Genomic DNA, 11,299 nt, shown 5'->3' on the forward strand with positions numbered 1-11,299 from the left:
GGGTCTACCGGATCGATGCGCGGGGTGTGCCAAAATATTATTTTCACTCTGCTATGTTCGAGAGACATGTTAAATTAATTGTAAAGTGAACACGCTCGAAATGCCAACAAACATTTGATGAGTGTCGCTATAACAATTATTGTTTATCGAAAGTTGAAGACTATCGTTCAGATTTTTAAAATATGGCGCATACGGATGCACATGTTTGTTTGGGCACTTTTGTAAAATTTGACACGATATGACTTGAATAAAAAAATAATCGTTACATAAAAATAAATAACATGATGTGTGTATACACGAATCTATTTAGATACGCTACGCCTATTATCAAAATATAAATGATTGATTATTAGGCCTATAATATAGCATAATAGCACGTTAAGATATGCCTCGCACCTTTTTGGAATTGTAAACTATTTGCCTCGCATGCCTCGCACTTTTGGAAATGATAAAATGATGCCTCGCACAAATATTTGGCCTGCCTCGCTTGCCTCGCTGCCTTGCACTTTGTCAACACTCTAACATAATAGGCCTACGTTTGTTATTCTTTGAATTTGCAAAAATGACGACATTATGGAAGGTGATCCGATTTGCCTAGAGTACGTAATTCCATATTACGTATAGATAATGTTCTCTTTCAACAACCGCCACTAATTTGATATAAGTCATGCCTTAATTATCCTTAGCCTTAATCATTATGCACAATTTCAGTACAATGTTGAACAGATCATTTATAACCTCCACCACCTATGTATTAATTGTAACAAACGAAACACATACAATTTACAACATACAGCAAATAAAAGCTATACGCAATACTCAGTACCGTAAAGCATTTTTATTAGTTAACCAGTGTGGTGAATAACAACAAAACAGTTTCTTGTTTTTATATACACTAACCGAAAGAGAAAATGGTATTACTGTATAGATTATTGTTTGCCGTATAAACAGTGCAGTGAATTTTTTCTCCAGTACATTTTATAAACAGTGTTTGGGAACGTAGAACGCCTTTTAGTACATAAAATACAATTTAGCCAACAACTTTTTCCTTCAAGAGTACACACATATATTGAACTGTAAATCACTGGAGGTATAGTCTTCATTTATCAAACCAAATAGCTGTGTATATATTTACAAAGAATACAACACATTATGTGGAATGATTACGGTAAGGTATTGTGGAATGTTTATTAGTTAACTTATGAACCGGGGCCTGCATCGTGTACCGTAAGATATACAAGCTTTTTTACTAATAATAATAATTTATTAGGAAATGACACCTTTGCATCGGTGGCACACACACAAGTGGTGCATCCAAATTAACATAATACATCAAAACAATACATTATATGACGGATACAGGTTCTTAAACTATTTGCAAAAATATAAAAGAAAAATAATTATCAACATGGTAATACAGGTACTGTATTAAATTGTCCTACTGCGACACGTTTGTTGAGTACCGTACGAGGAAGGAGGAAGCTGCTCATTGCTTCGAAGATTTTCTCTTTATAATCCCCTGACGCTTTCTCATCGTTTTTTCCCCTATCTGACTTTTCGGAACATCTGAACTACAGGTTTTCTTATTTGTTTATTCAGTTTAGAAGCTAGATGGTGTAGACCTTATAGCTTTCATAATTTCTTTCGCACCATCAGCAAATACATCCTTTGTTTTTTCAAGATGCATGATTTAGACCATTGATCTGTATACGCATTCTGTGGCACTTCATATGCCTACACACTTCCAAGTCGATAAGGTGATGTTGCTGTTTGCGAGTAATTTACATCCTCTGCAACTCAACCGGTATCTGTCACTTTAATCATGTCGATTAGTGTTTGTAGTCTGCAGTACGCTTAATTATACCAGTTTCCATTAATGAATTGCAAACAAGGTTGGTACATAATTTGTATTCTTCTGTTTCTACCTTGTCTTTAAACATCAGTTTGCGTTTGCTTTAGATCTGTCTTGGTACCACTGTCTGTTAGTCTTCTCGGATGAAACCTTTTACCTCTAATAAGGAAGAGAATAAACGGACTGATACAAACCGACTCAACTTCGTGTAGCCTGTAAAAACCAGGTTTTTACAAGAGAAACTGGGCATATTTGTTGGAGAAAAAGTTTAATGCTAGGCATAACACACACTGTGTACTTAGGAAATTGAAAGCACATCGTGTACAGGAATTCAGTTTAAATGTTGCAAGATGATTGAAGGGTACAGGACAGGTTGGATTACCTTCCCCAGTAATATTTGACTTATTTTATAAATAATGAATTTAGTGGACAGAATAACAGTACTTTAACTATGGTTATAACCCGCCAGAAAAGTAATGGACAATATTCTCCTTAGTTAAAAAAAACTGTGGAGGCGCCGAGTCGGTCGACTTCACTAATGACTAGCTCAACTAAAATCACAGTTTTTGCACGTTTTGTTCTGCTGTATTACGGTTTGTGTAGTGTTAAAAATAGTTATAAAAGCAATCTACAGAATAAATGTTGGAAATTGGCCGCTGAAATTCCCATAAATTAGCAAAAAACTCTTAGCAGTTATTATTAAAAAGCTAGCCCCTTACAAAGTAGTTCATAGGCAATACCAATAGCCTTATCTCCCTACAGACAAAATCTGATCCTGCAGGCCTAGGAAAAGTGATTGTCTGTTGATAGTATTTGATGGTGTATGACTAGGATTGTATCATATAGAGTTGTTAAATACAAGAAATAAACTGACTATTTATCTATTTTATGCTGCCAAATTAAAATCAGACTTTAGTCTAATCTACCTAAAATCTGGCTAGGCCTAATACTGCTAGGCCTACACTACCAGGCTAAACAAATCTGGCTAGGCCAAATACAGTTAGGCCTACACTACTAGGCTAAACAAAAGCTTCTAAATCGCATACCAGCCTAAGCCAAGCCTACCGGTTGTGAGATTACAACAACTTATTCACAGATATAGATTTATTAACACGGCACAGTTAAATTAAAGGTGTTTTTTGTTTTTTGTTTTTTTTTTTTTTTTCACCGCAGTATCCTGTTATGGTAATTAAAAAACCTTTGCAGTACTCTAGTACTTCTACTGCTGGACCCATCAAAATCATGTTTTTCCAACACCAGAAAGTTCTGCTCAACTGAGATCCTAAAAAAGTTTTTTAGACTTCCAGATCAGCTTGGAATTTGCAAAAATAGGAGAAAGCGCAGGAGAAAGCGTGGAAGAAGAGGAGGAAAAAGAGCTAAGTTCCGATATCTTAATAGAGACAAAACAAGAGACAAAACTAACTCTAATAAAAATTATGAAATTACTCCCAATGATTCAGCCAATTACTGCGCGGTATGTAAAACCCAAATTACCTGGGAAAATAAGGCTATTATGTGCGAAACCTGTGAGTCATGGTTCCACAGTCATTGCCAGCAAGTGACTGACTCCATGTACCATGCTTTTGAAGATGACAGAACTCCAGCATGGATATGCACAATCTGTCAGGGCAACAACTATAGCTCTGTGCTGTTTGACCTGCATAGAACAAGTGATCTGCATTCAAATCCAAGAGATAGCAGCTGTTCAGATAACACCAGCATCAGTAGTCTATCAAGTCCAACTTATGCATCAACACCAATTAAACCTAAACCCAAGACTTTAACTGGATCAAGACCCCTCAGAATATTCAATATTAACTGTCAATCCTTAGTGAAAAAGAAGCCACAACTAAATAATTTGATAGAAAGTGGAAAACCAGATATTATGATGCTAACTGAGACATGGTTTAAGAGCGAAATTAAAGACTCTGAATACTTTAGTAAATCGTATACCATTCATAGACGGGATCGGAGTCTCCAAGCCCAGGGCGGAGGACTCATAGTTGCAGTCAACAGCTCGATACCTAGTTCCAGAGAGTATGACTTAGAACAGGACAATACTGAAGTTATTTGGGTTAAAGTGAAGTTGATCCAGTGTAAGGCACTATATCTATGCGCTTGCTACAGACCAAATGTTGGTGACACCAACACACTAGATGCATTAGAAATGTCCCTTAGCAAGTTAACAAACAACAACAACAAAGTAGTACTCATCGGAGGTGACTTTAACTTCCCCGGATGGGACTGGAATCACAACACATGCTATAATTCCTGCCCCTTTCCTTCACTGCATAGCAGATTCTATGGTATACTTTGTGATAATGGCCTCACACAAGTTGTAAGAGAAGCCACCAGAGGGAAAAACATCCTTGATCTAATAGCAACTAACCGCCCAACTTTCGTACGTAGGACCCAGGTGTTACCAGGTATCAGCGATCACAGCATTGTGTACACTGAGCTAAACCTTTAACTTCCTAGAAAGAATCAAGTTCCAAGATCCATTATTCTATACAACAAGGCTGACTGGATAGGATTGGCAATGCATATGAGGACCTTGCCACCGTTCCCTTTAACAAGCTCTGTTGATGATGACTGGAATAGGTTTAAAACTCATCTCAATGAAGGTATAAAAAAAATACATCCCAAGCAAAATCGTAAAGAAAAAAGAATCTTCCCCATGGATATCTCGGAGCCTAAAAAGAATGATGCGTAGACGGGATAAAGCCTATAAAGCTTGTACAAAACGTGGCCGTACACAGGATGAAGAGAAATTCCGTCTTTTGAAGAGCCAATGTCAAAGAGAAATGAGAAAGCAATATTGGGAATACATAGAGAATATGATAACCCCTAAAGAAGATGAAAACACCTACCAGCCCATGAAAAAGTTCTGGAAATATATAAAACATAGGAAAAATGACTTCACTGGCGTCAGTGACATTAAAGATGATGGCAGACTAGTAACCGATGATAAAACGAAAGCCGAGCTGCTAAATCAACAGTTTCAGTCAACATTTATACATGAAAGTCCTTTGACTCGCACATTTCCCCCTACCGAACACACGCTCATGCCAGAAGTTAACATCACAGAAGAAGGAGTCTGCAAATTGCTGAAAGAGCTCCATCCAGCAAAAGCCTCGGGACCTGACAACATAAGCCCAAGAGTGCTCCGAGAACTTGCAACAGATATATCCCCGATATTCTGTGGCTTGTTCAAGAAATCTTTAAATACTGGGATTGTGCCTAGTGACTGGAAGAATGCAAATATTGTCCCTATCTTCAAGAAAGGCCAGCATAGTGACAAAAGAAATTACCGACCTATTAGCCTGACAAGTATCGCATCTAAAGTCATGGAGCACATTATCACTAGTAGTCTGATGAACCATGCAGAATTAAACACTATTCTACATTCTAAGCAGCATGGATTTCGAGCAAGGCGGAGCTGTGAGACACAGTTGATAGAATTTGTACATGATATCACAGCAAATATGATGGACGGTCTGCAAACTGATGTTTGTATACTTGACTTTGCCAAAGCGTTTGACAAGGTTGGACACCAGCGACTGCTGTCAAAATTGGAATGGTATGGGATCAAGGGAAAAGTGCATAGGTGGATAAAGAGTTTCCTCTATGACCGGCAACAACAAGTCGTCATTAATGGTATCATATCAAGCAGTGTGCCCGTATTATCTGGTGTCCCCCAGGGGTCAGTTATTGGTCCCTGCTTGTTCCTTTTTTATATCAATGACATAAGCTGTGGTCTCAACTCTACTATCCGGTTATTTGCTGATGACACCATGATATATACCACCATTACAAGTAATACTGATAGCGGTCTCCTGCAGTCTGATCTCCACGAACTTGAAGAATGGGGTAGGACATGGCAAATGCAGTTCCACCCAGAAAAGAGTGAGCTTCTCACAATAACAAGAAAGAAGAAGAAGAAAGTAAAGCAGAAATACACCCTATGTGGAAGCGAAATAAAGAGTGTTGATGTTGCTAAATACCTTGGCGTCAACATCTCCCAAGATATGAAGTGGAACTCCCATGTGGATGCCATAACTTCCAAGGCAGATAATGCACTCAACTTTTTGCGAAGAAACGTGTGTGTCAGGAACAAACGGATAAAAGGCCTTGCATATAAATGCTGTGTACGCCCTCTATTAGAGTATTCTAATACCGTCTGGGACCCATATAATTCCAATTTAATTGGTAAACTTGAAATGGTACAGAGAAGAGCGGCTAGATTTGCCTGCAACAACTATAAGCGCACGTCAAGTGTAACCGAAATGATGAAGGTCCTTGGTTGGGAAACCTTGGAAAAGAGGAGGAGGATAGCTCGACTGTTAATGTTCCATAAGATACACTACTGCAATGTAGCAGCCGATATGAAACTGGTCATGAAAAACACCTGTAGACCCAGTCGGAGAGAGAACAGTCAATCATACCATATTCCTCACTCAACAGTTGATTACTTTAGGTATTCATTCTTTCCACGCACTGCCATCGACTGGAATCATCTACCAGATAAGGTTGTAAATTGTACTTCTATTCTGGAATTCAAAACCCATATTGTCCAAACTTAATTAAATAGGGTACCCCTTGTCACAACTTACTCTCTGGGGGTCTCTGTCTTGGTGACAGCTCGCTGGGCACCTGGATGGCTGAGGCGGGGTAAATGGGTATCCAGCTACTTTATTCTGCCTCCTAGGTAGCGGCCCAGGAAAGTGATAGCGGTTGGCACGGACGGTAGATTTCCATAGTGTTTGATGTTGGGTACAGTTTACGCTATTTCCCTATTTACAAGGTGTCTGAATACAATACAATTATATAATAGATGGGATAGATCAAATAATTATATATATTCATACTAACATGTATATATATTTATATAAGTAAAATAAAAAAAAAAAGAGATAAGGGAAAGGGAAGAAAAGAAGATGAAAAGAGAGAAAGAAAAGTGAAAGGAGAAGTAAGGGGGAAAAAAAAAAAAAAGGGGAAGAAGGAGAAGAAAGAGAAAGAGAGAGGAAGAAAGGAAAAAGAAAGGAAGGGGAAAGAAAGGAAAAAGAAGGGGAAAAGGAAAAAAAAAAAAAAAAAAATTATAATAATGATAATAATTATAATAATAATAATTATGAATAAATAAGGGAGTCAGTTTGTCTCTGTAAAAGAATAACTAAATAGAAAAGAATAACTAAATAGAAATTCTCTGTAAAAGAATAACTATAAATAGAATAATAATACACAACCAAATACAGTAGAGCTAGCAAAACAGAGTTGGAGGAGCAGAGTCTTCACATATGAAGTTGGCTCCAAATATGAAGAAGAAGAAGGTTAATAACCATGGACAAAACAACGAATCTACACAATACCGGTAATATTTAACAAACGTATATAGACAGACAATATGGGGGTTCTTATTTTCATAAATCTTATGCTAAAGTTGAAGTTCAGTTTCTAAACTTTTGTTATTTCCCACGTTATAGCTTTTTCTTTTTTAACAATATTTATACAGGATTATACACAATCAAGTCGACAAAAACGGATACTAATTTAAATACTTATACAATTACAATTAATAATAATAATAGCATAAAAAAATATAAACTGGAAATTAAATGTTATGAACAGAAATGAGATCTGTATCTAGCTTTAAAGGACATAATCGTGGGTGAATGTTTTATATCTGCTGGCAAGTCATTCCATATTTTTCCGCCTGCAACTTTAAAAGACGAATCCATTTTGCTACGGGTATAATGAGGTATAACAATATTTAAGTTGTCTATTTCACGCGTTGAATGGGTGTGTACATTCCCAATTAGTTCAATTTCATTGATCAATCTGGTTGGCGCAAGGCCGTGGATACATTTATACATTAGACTAGCTAGATAAAAATCTCTTCTCTCTTTTATTGAGTACTTTCCTTGATGAATGTCCTAAATCATATGTACTAGGGCCTACAGTACTTTAAATATGAAATTCGAAATATAAGAAGTCATACTGCTGTTTACATGGTTTCAAACCACTTTCACTGACTTAATCGTCTTTCTCTTTTTGTGACTCGGAACATCTGGACTACAGCCTCTATTATTTGTTGTTATCGGTTTAAGTTTCAAAGCTACATGGTGTAGACCTATATCTTGAAGGTCTTTAACAAATTCTTTCGTACCATCAGCAAATACATTCTTTGTTTCAAGATACAATATTAGAGACCATTGGTCTGTATACTCATAATCCGGTATGCCATGCATATATCCCACCTCTTTTGCCTCATCTACTGAAAGAACTTTCCCCATTTCCATTAGTTGTTGTCGATAATCCGTGAATGACTTGATTTCGTCGTCCTTGTTAGCATCACTGAGTGATTTAACATCCTCTACAACTCCATGAGTATCTGTCACTTTCACCATGTCGATTAGTATTTGGTAGTTTGTACACTTAAGATACCCACTATCATTCAAAGCCTTGAGCAAGCTCGATACTTCTTTGTGTTCTTCTGCATCATGTATATTGTCCTTTAACAGCAGTCTCATCATATTTATTTTATCTTTGTACCATGTTGCTGTCTCCGATAACATGCACTTGAATTCTTCGGAAGTCAATTCTAACAAAATAATGATAAACTATCAATAATTGGTTATAACTTTATTGTTTTAAAAAAGGAAATTGTATTTAAATTGGACATTCAAGCCAAAAACTAATTTCGATATTCACTTAGTAGTTAGGTAGTTATTGTGATAAACAAGAATACCTGTAGGTGTCGATGGCCCTCTTGGTCCTGTACCTAAAAAATAAATGCTGTTAATGTTATTAAAATCTAAACATTTAAACGTTTAATTTAATACCGGTACTGTACCATAGATACTGCATTTTAAAAGCCTAGCCTAAATTATGTTGAATTTACTTAATTAATGTTGTTATTGCTAAGGCCTGTCATATTTACCTTGCTGTTCCGTTGATTGTGGATTAGTTCTAGTGTCTGTAAATGTTGACACATTAGCTCTATCTTCTGTAATATCAAATTTAAATGTTTCCTAAAAAAATGCTTGCTGTTGTATTATAATGTGCAGAAAATGTGTATCTTACATATTTAAGAAAACCACAAATATTACTCATAACAATCGTTTTATTTGTTTATGATAGCCAAAATGTACGGTCTATAGTATTTCCTTATTTTGACCACCACATAATTATTTATAAATGTGTCTTTAAAATGAGTAGGCCTATTATAATATAAAACAAAAAACAGCTGACTGATATGCCTACAGACTGAGCTGTTGTTTGAGGAAAGAGATATTTATACATACCAAGTTTGGCTTTTGCCACTGGATTGAGCATACTTGCAAACCGTTTTATTTTCTCCTTTGTATTATTTAATCGTTGCTGTTTTTCCAGGTGGAATACGATATCCCAAATGTTTTCAAAGCCATCTAGTTGGTAGAAAGCCTGTAATCTGACCAAATCGTCAGGTGACACATCTCTCATAGTGTTAAACAAAGCTTTTCGATAAGGTGAAATAGCTTTTCGATAATGTGAAACTGTTTTTTCCTTTTTAGCATATTCCATGTACTCTAGTACATTTTTTGCCAACTTAACATTTGTCACTTCGACAATTTCTGATAGTAGGCTTATTTCAGTGTAGTTTATATACCCTCTTTCTTGAATTTCATTTAATAACTGATGTCCAGTAATATCTTTACGAGCTAACAGTGATAAGGATACGTAGTCATAAAGAAGACATTTTAACCATCGAATTTTGTTTCCTTTATAGGCTTTAACAAATTCCTGAAGGAAGTTTGTAAAGTGTTTTTTGTTTTCCTGTTCATTTGCCATTTCTGAAAAAACAAAGTGATTTACCTTGACTGTTTATAAACCTGTTATGGTTTGTTACATGGTTGTTTGCGAGAATTTGATGGTGATGGTGTTAAACTGCATAATAATGTGGTTTGTCATTTACAAGGAATACGGATTGATTTCAATGTCTAACTAAGGTCCTATAGGCCTATATAACAACATACATTATATACTTATTGACTCACCCATGTGCATCAATTAAAAATCAGATTATTATTCTGAAACACACTTTACTCAGTCCACAAATAAAAGTTCGTATGATTAGGCCTATTTTATTGATGTTCCATCGTATACAGACATATTAATGGTACAAGACGGGTGATTCTGCTATTACAGTTACTTTTAATGATTATTTACAGATAATATAAATGGATAATATTGGTAAATGGTATAATGATAACCACCTCTCTTAAATGATGAAAAGACGAAGTTATTAATTATGTTATTAAGAAATAGTCATACTGCAGGAAATAATGGATTAGATATACGAATTGGATCCAGTAAATTAGAACAAGATGATAGAAAAGTTATCTAGGAGTATAATTGATACGTTAACGTGGAAACAAACAAATACGCAGTATCAAATACAAAATTAAAATGCTAGGTGAAATGGCTGGAAGTATATAGCCGGTATCACAATCCGATCAAAGATCCCTCTGCGTATAATGTCATAAACCACATTTGTTACATAATAAAGACATAAGTTACATTATATATAATATAACATATATAATTTCATTATAAATCATGTGTATAATCTATACACTAAGAAATAAAATTGAACAAACAATACGGATAATAAAAAAAAATCTTATTTCGTTTCGTTTCCCAATCTCGATACCTTGAATGTCACCGAGCACAGACCACCGAGCCATACACAACTGACTTAAAGTTGTAGAAAGATTCCTCCGTGTATTTACTATTCAGTAGCAACTTTGGTGCAGATAGATTATTACATACCGCAATGAATTATAATTTTTTACTATAATGACATCTTTAAAAATTAAAAAAAAAATGATGCACTGTCAAACTATATACTTTTAACTTTAATATATGAACTTCTTAAGGAAGAAAGTTAATGTTAAGTTTTTTATTTCGGCCTGAGAAAATGTCATAATTTGTTTGATTGTTAAAATTTATTTAAACAAATTTTTTTTGTCGAAGCACTTTCTTTTTTTAGTAATCTCCCTCTGACAGAACTCAGTTCGTGCCTCCGCCTTTTTTTCTTTTTCTTTATGCTACTTCTGCTTCTCTTTGTTACAGGTGTCGGTTTAAGTTTGAAAGCTACACGTATATGTATATCTATAGCTTCAAGGTCTTTAATAATTGTTTCCACATTATTTGAGCTGATCTTGTCTTTTTTTTCAAGAAGCATGATTAGAGACCATTCATCTGTATAATCACTATCTGCTATGGAATACATATACCCCACCGTTTGTAAATCTTTTGTTGAAAGTGCTTTTCCGAATCGCATCAGTGTTTGTCGATAAGGCGTAAATGACGTGATTTTGTAGTCCTTCTTTGCATCACTCAGCAATTTCACATCCTCTACAATTCCACGAGTATCGGTGACTTTGACCATGTCGATTAGAACTC

Source organism: Antedon bifida, chromosome 5 (assembly GCF_963402885.1).
Source record: "Antedon bifida chromosome 5, ecAntBifi1.1, whole genome shotgun sequence".
Lineage (NCBI taxonomy): Eukaryota > Metazoa > Echinodermata > Crinoidea > Comatulida > Antedonidae > Antedon > Antedon bifida.